This window comes from Ambystoma mexicanum, chromosome 1p (genome assembly GCF_040938575.1).
Source record: "Ambystoma mexicanum isolate Mex_15411 chromosome 1p, UKY_AmexF1_1, whole genome shotgun sequence".
Classification (NCBI taxonomy): Eukaryota; Metazoa; Chordata; class Amphibia; order Caudata; family Ambystomatidae; genus Ambystoma; species Ambystoma mexicanum.
In genome coordinates, this window is record NC_090921.1 from 414,865,239 (window position 1) to 414,890,316 (window position 25,078).

At 43.8% G+C, this 25,078-nt stretch overlaps 1 protein-coding gene across 2 annotated transcripts in view; it reads right to left on the reverse strand.

The window, feature by feature from the left end:
* Nucleotides 1-25,078, reverse strand: part of HAUS8 (HAUS augmin like complex subunit 8) — a 522,213-nt gene that overhangs the window by 422,067 nt on the left and 75,068 nt on the right. The window lies entirely within an intron of this gene.

Consider the following 25,078-nt stretch of genomic DNA (forward strand, 5'->3'; position numbering starts at 1 on the left):
GGCGGGGGGTGGATCGGGGCGGTGGTCGTGCAGACAAGACACAGGAAGACTTGTGAATGGAGACAAGCTTATGTGGATTGCAGTGGGGCGTCCATCGTGAGGGGGATGCTTGGCAGGAGACACGGGGTCTGGAGGTAGACATGGGAACAACAACCCATGCTCTATAGACCACTTTGAAGTGTACATGGTCTTTGGCACCTCTTGGCCTTTATCGCTCCCTGACAGCTCCACTTGCCAGCAGCGCAAGTACCCTGGTGCGAACTGCCTTTGATAGGGCGGGGGGTGGATCGGGGCGGTGGTCGTGCAGACAAGACACAGGAAGACTTGTGAATGGAGACACACTTATGTGGATTGCAAGGAGAGGCCATCTAACTGAATGTAAGAGGATGGCTGCAGGATCTACTACATGGAAGGCAGGGGGGTGAGTTTATAAATACCTCACCCTCCCAGGAGAATATATGGCGGTCATCTCTGTACCCGGTGCCCAAAAAGAGGATTTATTATGATCAACCATATTTATTATTTACCTATAACCATGTTTTGTATCAATAAAATCCAACAGCTTTTTATTGCCAACGCTTGATGCCAACCCACAAAATAATATATGTATGACTGCTGCATATATGGGTTCAACGGTTATGTGGATTGAAGGTGTGCGGCCAGCGTGAGGGAGGATGCTGGCCGGAGACATGTGGTGTGACAAGACAAGGCACTGGAAGGCTATTCAACGGAGACACACTAGATTCATTTAAAAAATCAAAACAACCATTGTTAAAATATATGTTGGGCTTTATTTTAGATTTTAATTAAACATAAATAATAAACATTACACATTGTAAAGTTGAGGTTGCAGCACATCGAGGGAAAATCCGCGGTATTGTCCACTGTCACTGGGGAAATGTTGTCTAATGGCAAGTACCGCACAGGCAGGTATTACTCTCCGAACGCGGTGTCCGAGCCTCCCGTGAAGCCACCAAGTGAAGCAACGATAGGCCACCAGCCTGTACCACCTGTGAAAAAAAAAGATGCAAACTGTATTAAACTGACCAAACTTTCTTATCAATGTCGATTCAGGTAACACATGTCATTTTTCTTAGAAAAAAATTATATCTAGAAAATGCACTATATGGAACCAATTTACATGCGTTCGAATGATATGTAAATGTAATTTTATATGTGGGAGACGACCATGAAATAGTGGTGGCATCACTGACATCACAAACAGAGTATACTTACTCGTTACTCGGATTACGCGGACGAACAGTGCCACGAAGTTCGTGCATAAGCACCATCATCATCCTCAACACTGTCCGTGAGAGGCAGGCTTCCCTGAACTCTGGCAGCTCGGTGATGCATTGCGGACTTTGCTCGCCTTCCTGCAGACTTTGCTCGCTTTCCGAAATGTAGGCCAAGCACCCGGAATTTTCACGGCAGCAGCAGTTCTCCTCCTCAGTTGGCATTAGCTCGCACCGATTGCACGTGCACCAGGTGGAGACGCCGTCCATGCGACATGGTCCAGGCTCTTCATCCGTTGACTGGTCCTCCCAACTGCCGTCCGAATCCCCATCGTTTTCGCGTGCTTGCCTTTCCAGTAGTTCCTCCTCGGTGTACTCGGGCTCGTACATATACGGCATTATTGTGGCCATTGTGCGGTAAAGATAGTAAAATAATTTACAGAGATGGTACAGGTGTTCACACGGGCTACAAGCGGCGAAGGTAGCTGACCAGAGCACTGAAACGAGTCACAGAATACTCAAAGTAACACAGAGAGAGGAATGGAATCGAAAATCTGCTGCTGTATGTTGTGAAACGGTCTGTTTATACTTATTGGGGAAAGAGGCGTCCTGCCATTTCCATGGCAACACGTCAATAGCTGAGGCGCAGCGATTGTTGACACGAGACGTGCTTGAAATGGGCAGTACGCGTCTGCTGATGTCAGGCTCAGGGGCGGGGGATTTGATTTAGTGCCGCAAAGGCAGGTGAGCCAGGTCGATGGGGCGAAATGATAGGATTATCACAAAATGGAGGCTGATTTCGAGTGCGATAATGGGCGAAAAGTCGGGTAAGGTCCATAGGAAAGTTTCCTACGATCTACCGATTTATGCTTACAAACACATGGCCGACCCGTAGGGACAATAAAAAAAAAGTCCCGGAACTATCCTTTAACAACTCCCCCTGAGTTGCCGACAAGAAAATTTGATTGGAATCAGAGAGAAGACCTCAATGAAGAAAAGACTCCATCACTTCAAACACCTGAAGACAAAGAAGAACAGAATCAAGTGAAGAAACCTTAGAAACCTTGCGAACGACGAAGAGAACAAAACAACCCAAGAGCTCTTGCCACAAGAACTCAACTTAATCCTCTCCAACAAACATTCCTTACCAAAAGTCAACAGATCAACGAGAAACAAAATCTGAATGGGTTAAAACCATAATTCTTTTTTAAAAAGGCGAGGAGGTCGGAAGTCAATCATGCAGCAGAGCCCAAAATAGAGGTAGAGACCTAAAGAGACCTCGATCACATATGCGCTCACGTCCTAAGGCAACTAAAATAAAATCTCGTCTACTCTCAGCACAGCAAACTTCAGTGCTATCTAGCACATTGAAACATTTGTTCGCAACAAACTCACTGCGAGAGAAGCCGCCAGCAAAAGAACTGACAGATGCCGAAATGTTGGCAGGGTCTAAACCCTGACACACGTCATCAGACACTAGTGCACAGAATTGCGCACAAATTAGCTCAGCAGACAAACCCATACTACAGGCCCAGGACCCCGATAAAAGAATTACTCAAAAGACTAGCGAGATCTCAGCTAAAACACCAACACTGATAAAATGGCACTATAACAGACAAGAAAAAGGAAGCTCTGAGGTCAATTCAAGCAAGGCTACATCACAGAAAAGAATTCCAGAAACAATAAACGAAACCCTTATGACAACGGACCAACAAGCCTTCGTAGAAATTGCAGATTACACAGGACCAAATAACGCGTATCAGCAACCTGGTGTAGCGGAAAGTCAAATAGACTCAGCATTCAACTTATGCATCAATAGTAGCTCTCAGACACAAGAGTCTGATGACAACGACATCAAAAGGGTCTAACAATACATCATTATTACTAAACTTGCCTGCTAAAAAGGATCAAATGAAAAAAAGATCCCCCACAAAAAAAAGTAAAAAAAGTTGAAATTAACTCTTCAACATGGATTACTGCTTGAGATGACCCCATCGAGGAGAGGGTTAAGCGAAATTGCTACTTCTGTCTCTCAAGACACTGTCCAAAAAAGTTGACTTCATGTCAATTATGTCAACAGTTACAATCGCGCTGGCCCCTTTCTGTAAACTGTACGAGGCCATGAACGAAGGCCTCAAAGACAACAGCAATAATGTTATTGACGCACTCAAAAATAATCTACTTGGAGGGATATATTGAAGCAAAAAAATAAAAAAATTTTAAAAAATTAAAAAAAATAAAGAAAAAAAGAAACATTCAAAATTACCAACAGAAACAAGAGACACCCAAACAATAACAAGAGACCCACTCGATCAGAACGTTAAAGTAGCCACCTCAATTGACACCCAAACAGAACCATGGACATCAACCAGACCCAACGAAAGATCGGGAACCGAAACATTTGTCCTCAGACTGGCAGCCACAAAAGCCAGATGCTACTCAAAAGAAATCAAGAGAAAACGGCGCAATCACCAAAGATTTGGGATGTTTAACTCTAATTGAGCCTTTCCCCTGACAAAACCACCTGCAGAAACCTGCACCAGACCAAAATGAAGGTTCCAAAGCTTGCAATGGGATCTTTGGAAATATTGGGCAAGGATCAGTAAAGGATGTCTTGATATTTAGTTGGAATAAAGAAATCACAAAGGTTGCAAACAAGGAAGCAATGACACCACCAAAAGGAAACAGTAACTCTGAAAACCAACACAAGAGAAAAAGGAGGCTTATCCCAAGAGCCAATAATTACAAAATCGGCCAACTATATAGACAGTGAGCAGATGAAAAACCTACTGGACTTAAGTATCTATCCGATTGAAGATTCAGAGTCAGAGTTAACTCCTATGCCAGCAATAAAAAGGAAAACTGACTGATCAAATGACGATTTAAAGACACTGGAACCTAAAAGAACGAAATTGATAAGAAAAGCGAAAATAACCCCACCACCAAAAAGGGAAGCCAAATACCCCACTCAACAAGATGATCACAGGGGCGAGGGGGCTAAGCGTGGAATTCAAACAAGAGAAGACAAAGCTCATTACAACAGATCAAGTGACAAATCAAGAGCGAGATGTGAAAAACACAGAAACAACTCCAAGTCGACCGAGAGAACGAGTGCTCCAGAAAGGAGGTACTCCCCTAACTTCCGACGAAACAACCAAAGATTTGATGAAAACTCAAAAAGGGAAGTTAGTAAAGATCGCAAATACACAACTGCTCCTCCGGAAACAAAAAAAACACCAAGAAGAGAGAACAAAAGATCACAAGAAAAGGGCATCTTTAGACTGGAATCAATCTATGACAGAACAAATAACGATGTACTGAACAGAAGGAAGGTCATTCAACTTTGCAGACAAACTACAACATTTAAAAGACTCCACTCAGGAGACATCAAGATTGTTGAATCAAGACAAGAAGATAACAAAGAGTGCTCTTATCTCCACGTCGATGATTCCAATGCAAGGAGCCTCTTTAGAAATTCCACAAGAGACCTTAAAAGGCTGGGCTATGAAATTAAAGAGACATATGTAATAAAAAGAAGTAAAATTGGAATCATGAAGGAGAAAAACATACAGGCATAAAAAAATCATCATAAAAGCCCAAGTACCATAAAACTGAAGGACACCGATTACAGACGCATAAGATCCGATTAAAAAACGTATGACCCCAGCTCTAGCCAGAGAGGGCCTGTTTGACACTGGGAATGTTGCTTATCACAAGAAAAGGCCTGCAACGAGTCCTCACCAAAAAGGCAAGATAGTCGATTCTTTGAAAAAGATAAAGTGAGATTTCCACGTGGCCCAGTCCTAGGGAAAAATAATAAAGAGGACAGAATGGAAAACAAAAAATATGACATCAAAAAACTGTCAGCAAAGAAAAAGAGAGAAACAAACAGTCGCCTCAGAGGAAGAGCATTTGGACCTCAAGAGTTCAGAAAAATTACACATTTTCAAGCCACCAATGCTCAAATGCAGATCCAAGAAGCAAGATAGGAGAGGCCAAAAGAGACAAGACACGAAAGAAAATCTCAATGTGCTCATGGAAATCCCGAGGCTTTGGACATTTAACCACAAACTCGGATGTCAACCTGAGTGACTTCGACATTGTCCGTCTCCAAGATACATGGTTAACTACAAAGCCCTTTCGACGTTTTCGACCTGACACCCTCACCTGCAATTAAAGGGGTGGCTGGTAGGCCTATCTCAGGGCTGCTAATTGCCATAAGTGCAGGCAGTGGATTAACACTTGAACGCACCCTCCACGCTTCAGAACTAATCCAAGCTGTTCTACTCCTTTGGAATAGAGTAGAACCTCAAAAAGACTCAAACTGGAAAAGATCCTCCTAATTAACATCTATTGGAATCTGGATAGAATTGATGACGACAAATATTTAGGCACTATAGAAGATACCCTGGAAGAAGCTAATGCCACACAAAATCAATTATACAATAATCACGGGCGACTTAAATGTAATGTGCACAACAAAAGGGGCAAAAGAAGCACATTTCCAGTCGAAAGTGCGTCACATGAAAGAAACAAAAATGGAATCTCCTAGTGGACGCCTATGATCTACATAATCTTCACAAAATAAACAAACACCATTAATCCCAACATGGGAAGGGAAAGGAGTGGGTCTTATAATAGACCACACGTGTTTCCAGAAAACTGCTAGACCAGATCGAAAACTTCGAAGTTGTAAGACCTTAAATAGTGACCACAATCTCCTAGAAACTTATTGGAGAACCCTATATCAAAATAGGGGAAAAATGCACAACAACTTGGAACCCTGCAATGGGAACACACGCCTCAGACTAAAAGAAGACTAATTTCTCTCCTTGACATCCGACTATCGATTAGCCTTGAAAAAGTGGCAAGAAAGAGGCATTGAAGTCTTACCTTACCAACACTTAAAGTACACAAACTTATCAAACAGAATATAGACACAACTAAACCTAAGTTACATGTGTATAACAAAGTGCTACATACTAAAAAGCGAATGGTAAGAGCGTATGGCGAAAAAAAAAAAAAAAAAAAACAGCACTAATAGCCAAAGCGAAAGAGGAGGGGGGAAAAAAGTGCAAAGCCTGGATCCAGCAAAACAAAAAAAAAGTGTATACCAAGTAGATTCAGAAGCCATGTTACGCACCCTGAGCGGTAAAAACTCCTGAGCCTTTTGGACCTGGATTGTGCCAGGAGGAAATGAACTAACATTGCTTGACAACAACGCAGCTGAACAAACTTGGGTCACACAAAGACTTATCTTTGAGAACCAGAAGCCCGACAGCACTGTCGTCCACCAGAGTACGCTGGAACATTGCCTGCGATAAGCAAACTATAGAAGATAAGATCAACAAATTAAACAATTCTCGAGCACCAGGCCCAGATGGGATCACAAATTATAACTTTAAACAGCACCCAGAGGCCTGGGCATCTCTAATAAGCTACATTTTCCAGGATTGCATGAATTGTAGTGCAATCCCTTCGACATGGAAAAAAGCCAACATAGTCCCAATCTTTAAAAGAGGAAATAAGAACGATCCGAAACAATACCGGCCAATCGCCCGACTGGATACATAGGTAAAATCTTTGGCTCTTTAGCCCTGGAGGGCTTCCAAGAATGGACATTGGCTTCCGACAAATACGACCCCCTACAGGCAGGGTTTATACGTGAATTAGGAACCTCAGTAAACATTCTCCTAATAAGCGCACTGAAGGCAAAAACAGCTATGCCTAATTTTTATAGACTTCATACAAGCCTTCGACAGAGTTAACATGGAAATCTTAAGGAAAATATTGATCCATCAAAAATGCCAGAGCGCAATTCTACAACCCATTCAAGCCCTGTATTCACAGACCTCAAAAAGCGTAAGACTTAATAAAGCTGGCTTGTTATCAGATAAGATCAACAGCGCACCGAGTGAAGCAAGGCTGTCCCCTAGCGGCTGCACTATATAACTCGCACATCTCTGACTATAAAGAGTCGCAGGAACTAATTCGAGCTTTCCCACCATCATTTAGGAATACAAAAATCCCAAGAGTCCTCTATGCAGATGATATAATACTGCTAGACTAAACTCCTGTCGGATTACAAAGACAGATGGACAACTTGAAAGTCTACCTGAGAGACAACAACTTGGAATTGAATGAAAATAACTAATGTAATGATGTTTGGGAAAAATGCACAAAAGAACAGCCTCCAACTGTTAACGGGAGGGAACAGACTAGAAAATGTCACTAGTTTCAAATACTTGGGGGTCATACTTAGCAACAGCAAAACCTATGCAAGACCATCTACAAGCTAAGATGAGAACACTCATAGTCCAAACAAAAATAATAAACAGGATGTTCGGACAAATCTCCTCCATGCCAATTCTGAATTTCTATAGATCAAAGGTAATCCCGAGCATAGCATATGGGGCTGACGCAATGCCATCTCTTCCCGACGCCTTATGGACCAAACTGGAGGGGCTTTTCTGGCAACAAGTGCTGTCTCTGCCACAGTCAACCCCCATGGTGCTGATTCGACGGGAATTAAGCCTGACCTCTATGAAAGCCATCGTCGAAAGAAATAGTTTAATGCAATACAGGAAAATAATTCAAATACCAGCAAAACCACTTCTGGGGATGCTCAATAGAGCAATGATGATTGACGAAAATCAAATGCTCACCAAATGGAGATTAACGAACAAGAACATACTTTAAAAAATTGGAAGTTCAGAAGAGGAACTCTTATCCAATCCAGGGAAAGTGAATAAGAAAATATTAGAAATGGACTGGATGGAGACGCTTGAAACAGCCGAACAATGCAGCCTGACAAAGGACCCCCCAAATAACTAAAAAAAAAAGTAAATGAACTCATGCCATACCTCGTCAAACTCCCAGACAAGGCTCTAAGAACAAACTTCTTGGGAATCCGCCTAAACTTAATCAGCACAAACGAAACCTTAGTGATCAGACGGCAAGCTGAATCAAATAAATGTCGTTTTTGTTTGGAAGAGCAACAACAAATTGAAACAAGAGGACATCTTCTCCTAGCTTGCACATGCCTTTTGAAGGAAAGATCTAAATGGCTAGCCCACCTGCTGAAAACCCTGCATGTTTATGAAGAACAAGAATGGTGGACCCGCTTGATAAGCAGAGAAAAAAAAACCTGGGTCATTGCAGTGGTAGGCTTCTTCAAAACAATTGGCTTGATTACCGAACCGACAAAAGGAAACAACTCAATCTAAAAAGTCCTCATCTGACACCTCAAAGAACTAAGTTTACAGGATGTGAGAGACGGACTGCGAAGATCTAAACATGTCAACTTAAACGAATTTCACAGCAACGCAAACGAACTGAGAAATGGAACATGAAATAAATCTGCTTTTGTAAAAATTGATTATACAATTAAATAAAAAAATTAAAAAAATAATATACATATTAAACAAAAAAAGAGAGAATGACCAGAATCCACTGCCGAGCGCAACGGCACTCCGGCTATAATGGTCTAGAAAAACTCCATACATCTACACACAGACTGTGTTGACTGTGCAGCCAGAAAGTCCTTTATTGGTGAAAAGGGTATGTGGACAAGGAAGGCAGTAACAGCATTTTACAGGTAATAACGACACGTTTCACCCTACTCGGGCTTCGTCTGGTATGTGTCAGAGAGAGGACTGCATTATTATAGACAGGTAGTATAAGTCCGTCTTCACTTGTTTGCACCCTTATGTGTTGGTGTAGTGTCCAACTCTTTTCTATAGAAGCAGGCGGCCATATTAAAATGTCTTTAAACAATGCTTTCATTCTATTTGAATGCTTGACATATAAACAATGCAGATAACGAATACATGTTGGGCATGTCCCATACATTTCACAGCGCTTCATTATCACAATGGATTTATACTAAAGGGCTCAGTGCTTTTGATAGCAATGTTGTATTTAATTGATGACAATGCTTTTGTTCTATTTAGATGTCTATTAGTACGCAACAAAAGAGAAAGTAATTTCTTTGCATATTTTTTTTTAAAATATATTTTTATTTTATTTTTTAAGGTCAAACAAACACACTACCACTGTTTCAAAACATAGATAGCATCATATTCCAACACATTTTAAAACTCCCCAACTCTCCCCTCCCCCTTTAAACTAGAGCCGGTTCTCACATATTGTTTACGGGAACATCATTGGGTGGCACACTACCTAGACAGCCATCAATCGGGTCCTCTGTTTCGTTGTCACCCTGGTGAGGGTTTGCCAACGAGGCCACCAATTGCTGCCAGGCCAGCAAGGGCCCTGCTTCTTCTTCGCCCCCCCTGGTGACCGCTTCAAACCAGACTACGGATTCAGCTTCCGCCCACCTCTTTCTTTGCATGTTTTGTAATATTCATTGAATTTCATTATCCCAAGTGGGTATAATAAAGTGCTTAGTGCTCATAATGACATCATAATGACCCCTAGGAGCCATTTGTTTGTGTAGCTATGTTAAAGTGCACAGTGCCTTATTGTTACAGTCAATGTTATGTACTGAAGTGCTATAAAAAAAACCACAGTTGGACTGCATGTATTATAATATACATTGAATTTCATTATCCCAAGTGGGTATAATAAAATGCTTGGTGCCAATGATGACATCATGATGACCCCTGAAAGCCATGTGTTTGTATGGCTATGTTAAAGTGCACAGTGCCTTATTATTACAGTGCTATGTACTATAAAAACACAGTTGGACTGCTAAACATTTAAGTGCTTTGTGCTCTTAATGTGAATATTGCAGATCAGATGATAAATCATAAGTTGGAATTAGAGACTGTTACCTTTGCAGGTGCCTCTGTGGTATTAAACCAACTAGAATTCAACATTTGATTTAGAATAGAGACTGTGTTGCCTTTGCGGGTGCCTCTATGATGTGACTGGACCAGCTTCATTTTTATAAAAAATGAATCATTAATACGAGTGGAAAACTGTGTGTTACCCTAGCAGGCATCTCACTTGGATTAATTCATATGGGAGGCTGTTACCCTTGCGGGCGTCTCATTTAAATTACAAATTCAAAAGATATTTCTTTAGGTCGCAATGTTAAATAGGAGACTATGTATTACCCTCACAAGGCTGAAAGTTAAAGTGCATTGTGCTTAACAAACAAGTCACATATTAAAACCAAGGGTTAAACTTAATGACGGAATTATCTCCATAAGTAAAATTGCCACTTTTTCATGATAACATTAGCCCTGATTTTGGAATCCCATCAAATATATTCATAATGTTAAAAATTATTTTACCTCATTTAACTCCACACATACAAGATTGAAGCACATTGTAAACCAATAAATGCAGCATACTTTGTCTGTAAATGCACATTATTCTCTCCTATTTACAAGTGGTAAAATAGTATATGAAAAAACTTGTGTTAAAAAAACCAAGAAGAAAAAAGTGCAGACAGATATTTGGACGTCTGATCTGTACATAGTGTACTGTAAACCCTTACTTATTCTTTTTGCACACAGAAAAATGTGATTTCTAAGAGTCTCGTTGTCAAGAAACCTAGAATAAACAAAGTGTATACTAAATGAACCAATGGAAAGGAGTGAAAAATGGAAGTTTGTAATACACCTTAGTTTTCAAATTTGCCTCAACAATTGAAATATATTTTACTCAGCTTTATGGGTCTGATTGTGAAAAACACAGTCGATTTATCAGGCTGATCATGTTTTTAGGATCCCAAGAATACATATAATTCTTCGTCACGATTGTGACCTCCCAGAAACTTGGTGTTGAAATCCACTATGTATTTTGATTCCATCTGTCTCAATTTTCGTAATCTATCCCCACCTCTTGGGTGTGCTTCCACTGTATCTATAATAAAGTATTTAAATGATCCAATGTCATTTTGGTGAATGTCTTCAAAGTGTTTTGCAAGTGCATAGGACATACCGTGATTCTTAATTGCACGTAAATGTTGTAGTATCCGTAGCTTAGCTTCCAGTTTTGTGCTACCAATATACCACAAATAACATGCACATGTAATCACGTAGATGACAAATTTTGTGGAACATATCAAATCTTGTCTAATTTTGATTTCCTTTTTGGTTTGCGGGTGTAAGTAAACCTCGGTATTAATTCCATAACGACACGCTTTGCCTTTGGCACAAGTGTAGAAACCCGGTAATCTTCTTATTAACCAGGTATTGGAGCTCTGTTTTTTAGATGACTGAAACATACTAGGTGACAGTTTAGTTTGTATTGATGGTGGCTTCCTATAAGTTATTGTAGCATGTGTCGGGAGATGTGGAGTAATGTCAGAATCTCGTTTCAAAAGATACCAATATTTGTTTCTTTGGCTCCGGAATTGTACGTAGTAATGAATCTAATAATGGTGTCCTCTTTCTGTTGATCTTTTATCTGCTTTGTGCGAGCTATTTTTAGCTAGAACCATTTCCCGACTTTTATTACAGCTACGGTCATAGGCTTTATTTATGATTCCTTTCTTATATCCTTGCTTTAAAAATCTTGCTGCAGTCTTTTTAGCAATAATCTCCCACACTTCATTCTCACTACAATTCCATTTAATCCTTATGAACTCACTGTACGGAATGCTATTCTTGAGGCATTGTGGGTGAGCACTTGTCTCTTGCAGAAGTGTATTGGTGCTCATTTTTCTATGTAGCTCTGTACTTAAGTTGGTTCCAATAACTTTTACTTATGTCTAAATAGACTATTTCAGACTTGTTATGTTCTGTAAATTTCAGATTATGTTGGTTTTGGTTCAAGCTCTGAAAGAAACAAGTCCATTCATTTGCCGTTCCATTCCAAATGATGAATAAATCAATATATCTTTGCCACATAATTACTTTGTCTGTATATAATTATTGCGAGTGCCAGACTCGCAAGACACCTGGTATACTCTCCTGACAGGTTCTTTAGTCGCTTTCAATTGAGTTCACTTTTACACACTTAACTTTGCCTGGTACACTCTTCTGCCAGGGCTTTCACACAACTCTACCTGGGTGCGGATACCAGATCTGCTCTTCACCTGGTCTACTCTCCTACCAGCCATTTTAAACACACTATGCACAAAACCCCCATGTGTCTTCTGTCGATTTCTTCCACCTTCTTAAAATATTCTCTTGTTAGATCTACTTTAAATTATTTCCCACTTTGCCAAATACTGGGACTGTGAAGACTACTGTGGAGGCACGAAGGGGATATCACATTCCCGACTATCCATAGCAAAAATCACCTTCCCTAGTTCCAGTTCCCTCAGTGCCCCAACCCTTCAATGTGGGGTCAGCGGCATTGTGCTTCGCTTCACCCACTCTCGTTCGGATCCATTTCTGGCTCCTGAGGTGCTCAGTCTGCTTTCCCCAAGCCGCGGTATGGTGCTCCCGCAGCACTCCATGCCGGTGCAAAGCCCGCTTGTATGCTTTTTTGACCTGTCTGCGTTGCTCTCTGGTTTCTTTAGCTTTGCGTCCCCTTGGCAGCGCTCTCCAACAGCAGCATGGTGTTGCTTTGGGTTCGCTGGTTCTCCACACCAGTGTGAAGCTCCTGCATTGGCTTCTAGACTCTCCACCACGTCTCTGGAGCCCTCACAGACATGTCCCTGGTTTGGACATCATCTTTTCCCTGCTGTCACCTTCTTCCTTAGACTGCACTCCATGCATCGACCTTCCAGTCGGCGTGCAGAGGAAATCACTTCTCCAAATATTCTCTCAAGCTGACGAGGGCCACCTGCTCCCATTGGCTGCTCTTTCCCTTCCTTTGCGGTCAGCATTTTAAATGCCCCAGCAATGTGTGCTTCTTTCCAACAACTAGCGCACAGCATTGGCTTCTGTGCTCTAGTGATCCTCATAACTCAATTCTTCTTCCTCATCCCAGTATTTTCAAAGGCTTCATGTACACGGGTTTGAAAATAAGTTCTTGTCATTCTACGGATTACAGGATTTTGAAGGATGCCATCAGCAAGTTTTGTGGGTTGTTAAAGGAGAATGTTGAAATAGGCCATGAAGGCATGAGGGATGGATGGGACATCCCCTAAAAGGAAAAGAGGGATACCACATCTCATCTGATGTCTGTACCCCTCGTCAAAGGTCACCTCCACTCATGTGATCCTCACTTGTACACCCACCCCCAGGGTCAGGATCAGGTAGCAAATAGGTCCTCTGGACACATGAGGAAAAGCCACCTCTGGGAAAGGAGTGATGGCATAATCAGACTTTCATTCTGTAGCCTCAAGGCACTGATGGGTTCATGCATAACAAAGCAAGAGGAGACACTAAAAATAGTACTCCACTAAACTGGGTCAGCATTCATCAAGTCAATCTGCAGCAGAGGCAAAGTGCAGTGCACCAATGGAAAACTGTGATAACTGGGTTTTGCTTTACAGTTGGTTATATTTAGAGTTAAATAACCACTCCATGAATAATAGCATTAATCAATATTTTGGGTGAAAGATTGAACACTCAAGGAGCAACTTTGGAGATGGGGGTGACTATCCTGTTGTAGAAGGGATCATAATGGCAGGCCTATTTGATTAGATGTTACTAATAAATGGGTTTTACTACCTAATGAAGAAAGGAGACTCCAACTTGTGGCTGATAATAGGTCTCTGGGTAGCGATACCCTGGGTAGACTCCCAGGGGATGCAGGCCTCAAAATCGGTTTTCGCCACTAGCTATTTGCTAGTGATAATGGACTCTGTGCGAGTAAGAGACGCTGTGATTGAAATAGTTACCTTGAGAGAAGGCTCCAGAAAATAACCTAGTACAAAAACCATAAAAGGAAAGACCTCCCAGGAAAGGTTTGACAGAGACAGTCCTACCTTCTCAACTCAAGGGAAAGGCATCAAACCAGCACAATATAGTAGAGTAAGAATATAGTGCTCATGGCCCCAATCAGGACACACCACCTCCTATGAAAGAGGCATGTAAACCTAAACAAGGATCCATTTATAACAAGGGAGCCAAGCTACAATGTAACGTTACACTTAACTTTAACCTCAGGGATAGAACACATACTTGGAGAACAAACATACATTTAAAGATATGAGGAAAAGTCAAGACCCAGGTCTCAGCGAAGCAAGGAAATCAGAAACGTGTATGGAAGGAAGAAAAGAAGGGTGAAAAAGAAGCAGACAGCAGCTTTACAATAACACACTGCAAATGCTCCAGAACCCAAGATAAATTCCAGTAACTAAGGAAACCAGTGACTGGATTGAGATCCTTTTAAATTCTGGCCCCCATTTGGGGGATTGGAGTGGATGGACACAAACAGCATTAAAATATACCAGCACATAATAGTATCAATAACTACTTTCACAGGACAAGTGGCAGAAAACATTTAATTACAATTCACCTAGAGAGGGTACAGTCTAAAGAAAAAGGACATTTTTTTGGTTTAACCTACATTTAAAATACAATGCTCTTTTCGCAGCTAAAGCCTGGTCCACGCTTTATTTCAGAGAAAGTTCTAGGGGAGACAAGGTTATTGAACTAGGATTTTCAGATTAAATTTAGGCACACGTAATACATCCATATGCCGTATCTTTGCCTGTGCTAGGAACAGTTCAACTATTCAAGTAAAACATGAACATCATGACAGTGAATGTCCACCATACATGATTTCAATGTACCTAGCACCAAGTCCATACAAACAATTTCCCATTGCTATGACTTGCAAAACAGAATAGTAGACCACGTGTTGGACCAAGAAGTCATCATCCAACGGGCATGCTCATAGAAAACATACTTCCAGTGGTTAAACCAGATGGCACAAACAGTTTAGTTCGAGACAGAGTACTCTACGGACAAACGCGAGTTGCTAGGCAGTTCGAAATGTACATAGTTCTCGTTTTTTGAGGAACATTCAGAGGTGTAAAAACGGTTCTAGATTTAGGGAATTCTTTTTCACAGAGCCGGTACGAGGCGAGCCGGGAGCTGCCTTTGTTCAAAAGCATCCTGTACCAATCAGCGCGCCAAAGTCTGTGTCCCCTATCTCCCAGAGCTGCTGCTGTGCCAAAGCAGGCCTTTAAGTAGATGCCCTTTTCACCCCAATTCACTTTTGTTTACTCGCCCTCCGCTCCACATTCAATGTCAGTTGCTAAGTGCATGCACTTCGAGGAAAGTTTTTAGGCGCCGCCATTGCTGCCTCCCCTTTGCCGCCCTGAAAAAGAATTCCTTTCTCCTTCCCCTTGCGACGCACGCAATGAAGCCCTACCTCCGTGGAACCTGGATGTCATGCAGGCAAAGGAGATATGGGACGCTAATGTTTCATAACAAATTCAAATAAAACTCGTGTTCTTCTCGACAGAGTTCTTGTGCATGTGCAGAGTATTTCTTCTCGCCCCCCTAGCGATCAGGCTGTGTAAAAGATGCCAACTGAGAACAAAATACACCGGTCCCCAGTTCCCTGATGCCACTGGAATAAACAGGGATTTTCTGCACACCAGAAACTATACGTGTAACTGGAATATAAAGCGGGTATAGCATTAGCGATCATTAGGGTTGTTTACCAGGGCGATTTGGGTTCAAAATTCTATATTGGCAGGCCAGCTGTCTCTCGCTCGCACACAGACACGCACGCATGCAGTATTATTCAGGGCAAACCCACAGTTGTTTCGGGCGCATGTGAAGGATTCATAAGTAAAGAATTATTATGTACCCGTTAGAAAGTAATTTTTTACATGTTATGGAACAATTTGAACAATGCAATTACAGGATCAAATTGGTAAGAAAACAATTCATGCCCATTTCGGTTGTACTTAATGGGCATTTCGAAGAAATGATAAAGATAGCAAGGCAGCTTGAAGGAAAAGTTATATGTATAACGTGTGGTCTCTGTTGCCATGATTGCAGACAAGCCCTGGCAAACGTGATGTATTCATCGTTGCAACCCCAGCGTATCCTGGAATGTGGTTACTATGTCATCACGCGAGACTCCGGGCATCACTCCAGGTGTCACCCCAGAGGATGCGGACACCTCCTGGAGTGGCCACGCATCCCTGCCACAATGGCTGCATTACTCGCAGCTGTAGAGGTAAATAACGGACCCCCCCCCTCCTCTTGGAAGCCTGGCACAGGGTGTAAGGGCAGCAAAATGGGGTGCTGCTTGCGACCACAGACGAAGGTAACAGGCGGGAAATCCGCTGTTATTTCATTTGGTTCGCTCTCTGTGTTTTACTTTTTGCACAACAAAAGGAAGCCTGCCTGGAAGGGGTATGGTTGGTGCGGTAGACTCCGGTAGCTGGGGGAGGCGCAGGGGGGGGGGGCTGTGTTGGAGCTGCAAGCGAACTATTATTTGCAGCTGTAGTAACATCCTGCTCTGAGAAGGGGAGGAGGCAAGACCCAATTCAGACGTTCGGCTGTGCCCCTGTTTGCAGCCTTGCCTGACTATAAACTTTTGGTGCTCTGCTTTCAATTCTGTGCCTTTGCGTCATTATGCGCGTGCAGCTATGCTCAGACCGCACTTTCTAGGAAGGGGTTCAGCCAAGCCTGAAACTGTGTCTACTTCTTGCAGGTAGCTCGTTGGATGGAAAAGGAGATGCTGCGGCCTCTCCCGTGATCCTCGGCCTGTTGCTGCTGTCGACCCAGGTAAGGGGTGTGCAGTCTGAGTCCCTAGGGCGACATGAAGGTAACACACGTTAAATATATTTATTTGGGGATTGTACAGTGCTAATTGTCTACTGCGCTTCCTTTCATACAGGCATCCGTGTGCCAGGCACCACTTCTGCAATTTTATGCTTGTGAAAACCTCTGGATCATCTTCGACGCCACACCCTCCTTCTCTCCTCACATCTCTGATGTCTCTAAGAAGTCACACTACCAGCTGCACCTCCTCAGGGGTATTCTTCCTTTCCTCTGCTTCCCCACAGAAGCTCACTGTTTCCAGGGCTCTCTCTCTAGGCTGGACTCTATTGCAACAGCCTCTTTCTAAATCTGCCTGCTTCTACTCTCTACCCTCTGCAATTTATCCAGAACAGTACTGCGAGACTTGTCCTTGGCCTCAAGCCCAGGGATCGTATCTCTCCAGGACTGAAATCTCTGCTTGGCTCCCAGTGGCTGCGAGGATTAACTTCAAAACCCTCTGCATCGTCCACAAGGCCTTCTGGGGCCTCAACACCTTCAACTCTCTCTTCCTAAATATCTTACTTCTTGTGCCCTTCGCTCATCCGCCTCCAAATACCTCAGGGTCAGTCGCTTCTCCAAACGACGAGTTGGTGGTAGATCTCTTTCCTCGGCTGGTGCATCCCTCTGGAACAGTCTCCCTTAAACTTGAGGAGAACCATCTCTGGTTCCGGAAGCACCTCAAAACATTTCTCTTTGCTTCTGCTTTTTCTCCTCCTCTCCTCTCCTCTGCTGACCTCCTGGCTGTATCCTGAACTGCACTGGCTACCTGGACACCCTCTGATCACGGGCCCAGGTCCCTCCCCCGCCAGCGTCTCACACCTGCACTGCCCACCTAGCAACCCCCACACCCCTACATTCCCCCTACCAGCCCCCTAATGTCTGCACTTACCCATGCACTTGCCACTTGCTGGCCGTCACTTACCTATTGCTACCATCTTGTACTGCACTATCCCTGCCCCCTTCCCACGCACTAGCGCGATCCGAATGTCACCTGGCCTAGTATGATTGTTGTCCATTCTCCCTTTGTTTCCCTTGACTCGTCGCGCCTTGAAGCAGTTGGGGGTAGAAGGGAATTTGGTCACTGGTCATGTGTATTATTAATGTTTGTGCTACTATTTCAGTGTACTGGGATAGAATGGACTTGCATCGGAAGGTGGCCAACCGACACTGCCTGGAACTGGCTCTTCAGTGAAGAAAGAGGGGGACCGGAACCACCGAGTGCCTGATCCTGGTCCGGCATCAGCATCAGAAGTAAGCACCCCTTGAGTAAAAAGCAAGTTGGTTGACACCCTTATTAAATGTAATGCTTTATCTTCTCAGTCAATATGCCAGTGAAATCTTAGTCTTCTCCTGCCTCATCTCTCCCCTCTAGCCCCGGCATTCCTGTGAAGACATCTTGGGGTTGATACCCTTGTAAAGTTTGCAATCGACTATATCCCTAAGCCTACAGATCTATAATTGTATGTATTGTGCTTACAAAGCTGTTTCACCAAAGCACGATACTATGTGAATAAATAACCAGTTAGGCAGAAAAGCAGTAAGGAAACAAGATAAACAGACCACCAAAAAGAGCATATACTTGTGGATGTGGCTTTATTAAATATTGAAATCTGAACAATTTCCAGATCTTGATATCGTTTTTCAGGTTTGAGAAATCTAATCATTTTTCTTTTCTTATATACACATAGGAACATTCGTCTCGTTAAAGGCTACATGGTGAACCAAGGGAGATTGCGATGTCGGCACAAAAAGACAGACGAGCAACTTGGCCCGCTACCTGCTGAAAATAACGCTGGCACGTGAATGTAGCAAAATGGCAGAAAAGGGAAGATTAACATTGGATTGTCAATGACAAGAAGCAATAAAAGGTACATAAATGCCATTCAGAACACACATGTTAAATATATTTATTTGAAGCTTGTACAGTGCTAATTGTCTACAGCACTTCCTTTCATCCAGGCATCTCTGTGCCAGGCACTTCTTCAGCAAAGTTATGTTTGTTAAGCACCTCCTTTCAAGATCTACCTGTTGGTAAAATGTCTTTTTCCAGCTCTTTTGAAACAATTTCTACAGAATTATTCCTTTTTGCATTTCAGAATGTATCCATTTAAGCAACAGAAATGGGCTTTGGAGAACACTCTGCTGTTGAATACCGAAAAAGCACTGCCGAACACAATTGGGATCTACTGTCTGAAGCAGAAGGCACCTGACTTGTCTTTTTCTACGCAAGTCTAGTCACTATTTACAGAATGCAAAATTCATCTCATTTTTCAAAACATTTAGTTATTGTATTATAAAATGCTACCTGGGTTGGTTCAGGGGAACTCCATTGCTGCCTGTACTTGTCGTCTGGGCCCCCCCGGCCCTCTTGCTCCCTGCGTTGTGGCTGGGTCCCGCCACCCCTTGCTACCTTGCATGGTTTTGTGCCCTCCCCTCTCTGACTCTCTTGCTCCGTGGGCCGGTAACCCTTCCCTTGGCATCCTGGGCTGGGTCTGCGTCTTCCCTCTCACTTGCTTGATCCCTGGGATGAGTCTGCACCACCATCTCGTTTAATCTCTGGGTTATGTCTACACCTCCGTTTTCCTCCCTGGGATGGGACGTGCCCCCCCCAACTCCCTGGTCTGTGTCTGTGCCTGTGCCCCCCCCCCCCTTGCTCCATGTGCTGGTTCTGGGTCACCATCTGACTCCCCTGGCCTCACCCTAGGTCCACATCAGAATCCCTCGCTCCCCAGCTTGCTCTGGTTCCCCATTTGACTCACTGGCTTGTTCTGGGTCCCTAACAAACTTCCTTACTTGCTGGGCTGTGTCTGGGTACCCATCTGGCTCCCTGCGCTGGTTCCAGGTCCCTCCTTCACCCTTGCTCCCTGGGCTTGCCCTGGGTCTCAGTTTGACTCATTGCCTGGTTCTGGCTCCCCACCTAACTTCCTTGAAAGCTGTGCTGAGTTTGGGTACCTGCTTCACAATTGCTCTGTGAGCTTGGATCGTACCCGACTTCTTGCTTACTGGGTATATCCGGGTTCGACTCCCTGGCTGGTATTGTTTTTTTTTAAATCCATACATGTGCACTAATTGTAAAGTACCCAGTTCTGGGATTGCTACAGTCATGCTTGTGTATATGTGCCCATTTTCAGGTTGAACCTCATTGTGCCTCTTTAAATAAATGCAATTGAATAAAAAGCAGGTGCGTTCTTTTTTAAAAATAGATAATATCCAATTAGCCTTGTTCGACTGTCATATCATTTTACCCAAATGACGACTAAGACCCAGTGAGTGTAATGCCCGCAAGAAGGTTTCTTTTCAGGGTTATAGTTAACATCGCTTTGGGATTTTTATAGGATTGTCTTGGGTTTGCATTGCTTTTGGATTTTTATAGGATTGTTGTGGGATTTCATTGCTTCTACCAGGAAGGACTTCTAATTAACATATTTTGGGTGCATTAAACCAAAAGGAAGCCATTGCTTGGGTTTATTTGAAGATTGTGTATTTTAGTGCAGCACTTTGTAATTGTGGGAGTTTATTGGGTGTGAGGACATGTTAGCTAGAGGTGAGAAATGAAATGTGGGAGTTTACAGATTGGTTTGCGACATGGGGGATTTGCAGTTTTGTACGCTAAATCAGCTTAGTTAACGACATTTGGGTGCTATAGCATAGAAGTCAAAGAGGGAAAGTGACGGCTGCAAAATTCCCTAGGAGTTTTTCCAGTACACTATACGTAAGTCTAAATAGTGTCATTCTAAAGTGATGCCACCAATCTTACTCAAAAGAGATACATCCTGGGGTAATCCAACCCCTTTTCCTAAATCTTTTGGAAGCATCTTGAAATCATTTAAACTCAACCTGGAGTGGTCTGCAATAATCATTCACAATTCAAAACCCATCCTAAAGTTATCATGGAACCATCCTGGAGTAATCCCCACGCATCCTGAAGTTGTCATGAAGTCATCCTCGAGTAATCCAAGATCATCACTGGAAGTAATCCAAACTCATCCTGGAGTAGTTTCTGTGATGACTCTAGAGTCATTATCTCATTAAATATTTCAGCCCACACACATACTTCAGGATGATCTTCCTAAACTATCCATGGATGACTCTAGAATGGAGTCATCGGATGACTCCAGAATGATTCCAGGATGATCTTCCTTTTTGACTAGGGCCACTAGATCTAGAGCGCTACAAACACAGTACATTCACTTTCCAAATTAAGCACTATTGTTTCAACAGATTTCCTGAATGGTACAAAAGCAGCACAGGAACATTTGCAAGTAGACTACAGAGCCTATGACAAGGCATACCAAGTTGCTGGTAAAATGTGGATGAAAGTTATTGTACAGATATCGATTACAAAACCGACCTGCAAAAGATGGATATAATCGTAAATGTATCCGCTTCAAAGCAGGGCTGGGAATTGTAATTCCCGGAGTAGTAGGAAGTAGCTCTTGGGTGTCGGGATTTTCATTCGACCAGGAGCTACTCATGGTCCAAGAGCTATAAAGGCCAGTCTCACAAAGGGAGTGAATACAAAATGGTGGAACAGGGGCGTGGCCTGGCCAGTGGCCGATTGAGTCTTAGACCCGTGAGCTCCTAAACCCTACCACTATATATGCAGCTTCATGGCGTCCTTACAGCATCTGTCGCTCTAACAACAATGGGCCCTGTTTCAGAAGACCCTGGTGCAGGCCTGGTGAGATTCTGGCAGTGTAAAGACGCCTGTAACTGGAGTTCTCAGCGTTCCACACCAGAATGTGGGCTAGATCCAAGGAAGATGGCTGCGTCCTGCTAACTGCCAGCAGGGAAGGCGAGCGAGTGGCAGGGGAGGCGTACTGGCCCTGGGCTGTGTGTGCCTGGAGTACGAGGTGGCGCTATTGGATCCAGAGTGTGGTCGTGCCTTGTGCGGGGCCAGTGGCCTTGGTGGAGCCTTCATTGGGGATCGGACGCATTATGAATTCCCCTTTGCTGCGACGGCGGTAGACGCTGCGTTAGACTGAGGAGAGGAGGCGGCGCAGCAGTGCGCGATCCGCCTCCTGACCAACCGGCGGGTTATGGATGCAGCAGGGCAGCAATGGTTGTCCCACAACCCTGGGGGTGAGGTGCGGCTAAGGTTGGGATCCGCCCCCCCGGACTTGTGGGTAACTACTGAGCAGTAAGCCCGTTTTATCATCACAACCTTGGCTTGTTCGACGGCAGGGCTGCAGGCACCGCTCCTTGGCAGGATGCAGCGACAGACTTCTATACATCTAGCAGACTGCTTTTTCCACATCAACGCTGCAGACCTGCTTCGAATTACAAGGCACGTTTTGTGCAATTACTGGGGAGGGTGAACCCCTGGGACAATATATTCCATGATTGCCGTTTAATGCTCTGCTCCTGCTGGCTCTGACTGGGTAACCCACCTGCTCCAGACCCTATATGGGTTGTGCTTCTATTTAATTGTGCCCCTTATTCTCCTTGGAGAAACAGTGCAGTATTGGGTCTCCACAATTTCGAATCTCAGGCCGATTCCTCAATTGGATTTAATCTACTGTTGCTGGGCGCAAAGGGATCTTCATATTGTCCTTTGGTTGACAGTGGTCCTAACACCTCCCCCTCTTCTGGCTCCAACCTCGTGCTTGTGGTGTGGTGAGCAGGTTCTATTACGTGAGGTGTGGAGGTGGCGTGCAAACCTCATTTGTACATGAAATCTAGCAAATCCAAGGAGAAGTCGGCTGCCTCGATTAAGGACTTGTTTCAGTCAGCTAGGCCTGCTGTATCTGGAGAGGGGGGCAAGGAGCTGCCTTCTGCGTCGGATCACGATTCGCAGCCAGCTACCAAGGGTGACATTGCGCAGCTCTTGCAGTCCATTCAAAAGGAGATGGCATCCACTCTGCAAGAACTGAAAGGATCATTCAGGAGCTATCGCATAGTGTCCAAAGGGCAGAGCATCGACCGAGTGATCTTGAGATGGTCTTTTGTGACCAAGCTAATTCCCACTACCAACTAGAGCATTGGGTGGCAGCGCTGGAGAGGTATAGAGCAGCCAAGAATGAGCAGCTCGAGGAAACAGAGAATTGTGCCCAAAGAAATAATCTCTGGATTCGCAGGATCTCATGGGAAATCCTGGATCGTGATCTGGAGAAATACACAAGTGATCTCTTTCAACATTCTAGTCTAGGGGAACTACAAGCTGAACTTTGGATTGCACTCAGAGTTTATTCGAACTTCCCAAAGTGCCAGAATCTCCTTCCAGATGCACTATCTCGGATCCACATTTTTTGCTCCAAGGAACTTCTCTTTCAAAAGGCGAGGCCGCAGCGCAGCATTACGTTCAGAGGTGCCAAACTGCAAATATTTCAGGATCTGAAGCAGGGAACGATCCAGAGGTGCCGTCAGATGAAGCTGCTTACTCAATGGTTGCTACAGAAAGGCGTCCAATGCAAGTGTGGATACCCCTTTCATATCTTGTTTAACTATGAAGGAATCCAACACCAATTCACTTGACTGGCCACTGCGTTGGAGGTACCAAAGAGCCTTTGTGCAGAGCTGCAACATCCAGAGGGTACCAAGCATATTGTCCCCCACACCGAGCGATCTGAGACACGGTCTAGAAAGAGCAGACGCAGGGATCGCAGGAGGCCCTCTATGGGCAGATGAGAAAGAAGTGGGGACTGATTGTATGTGATGATTCGCATTACTTCCAATCTTCCCTCCGTCTTTTGGGGTTACTAGTTTGGAGGCTGTTTTATTGTTACATCTTTATTGGTTTCACTGGAGGATGTTTATGAAGCTGCTTAATGTTAACGTCTATATGGGCAGGGCAACAGGAGTACCCGCCCTTCTTGGGTTCTGTAGTGACCCGATGTACGTCCCATACGGGATAAGAGTTTTTGTTTTTGGTGTTTTTTGATCACTGGGATTTATTTTCTGTGGCCTACCTTTGGTCAGGTGGTTCATATTATGACGGGTTCTTGATGGGAAATGGGGGCGGCTCCTTGGTTTGAGACTATGTTGGAGAGCAGAAGAGATTGTCAAATTCCAGAATTAATTGATAAATGGGTGCTCTTTAAGCAATTTCATTAAACTTGCAGGGGCTTAACTTCCCTAGAGAGGGGAAGAGCAGGTTGGTCAAACTTGTGGAATTGAAAGCTGATGTCGTCCTGTTACAGGAGACGCATCTACACTCTAAGTGGTTCCCTCGCCAGTATTTTGCATCACCCCCGACCAAACAAGCAGGTGTTGCCATTTTATTTGCTCATTCCCCGAATTTCACAGTGGTGAAGTCCCTTATTTCGGGATTGAATGTTTGAGTTGGGGATTTGGATTTTACGTTCTTTTCAGTTTATGGACTTAATCACAGGATGCATATTTTGTGCTCAGAAACTCCCGGATATCGCTCAATTCCAAATGGGCGAACCTATTGTGGGAGGGGATTTTAATGTAGCGCTTGACAGCAGGCTAGACGGTCTGGGTTGGCGGGAGGGACAGATGTTACTAGATCTGAATCACTTAGACATGCTATTGATGGCCTGCTATTGGTGGACATTTGAAGGCTGCAACACCCCCAGGAGGGGGATTATAAACATTTTCCCCACGTTCATCATAGCCATTCTCGGCGTAACTTTTTCCTGGTGTCCCACACCCTGACCCCGAAAGTGATAGATACCTTCATTGGGTTGGCAGTGTTCTGACCATGCTCTGGTAGTCCTCCAGCTGGATATATTAGCAACGGGCCAGAAGGGCGTTTTTATGGAAGGTGAATAATTCGTTGCTGGCTGATACGGCCTATTGCGCAATCATTGCTGAGCAAAGAGTTGTACTTCCAGGAAAACCATACTGGCGACTTACCAATTATGACTGTTTGGGATGCACTGAAGCCCACATTACGTGGATAACGTATTAGTTTGGCTTCTGCTGGGAAATGTCCCCTGATGTCTAAACGAGGAGAAATGGAGAGGCACGTGTTGGAGCTGGAAATATTGTATAAAAAGGGATATGGCTCGTAGGATCTACAAACAGCTTCAAGTAGCCAGGGCTGAGCTTTATTAGCATCAGATATTTCCCACAAGTTGCTCCAGACCAAGCAATTTTATTTAAGTACCTAAAATAAGGCCTCATGTCTCCCGGCATACAAATGAATAGCCCAAAAGGCTAGATATGTTGTTGCTAAATTGCAAGATGTCTCAAGACAGTTGAAGGACGATGAGGAATCTAAAATGTGCGTCCTGGTGGAGTATTATAAGTCTTTTAGCGGTGACAAGAGGGGATGAGGAG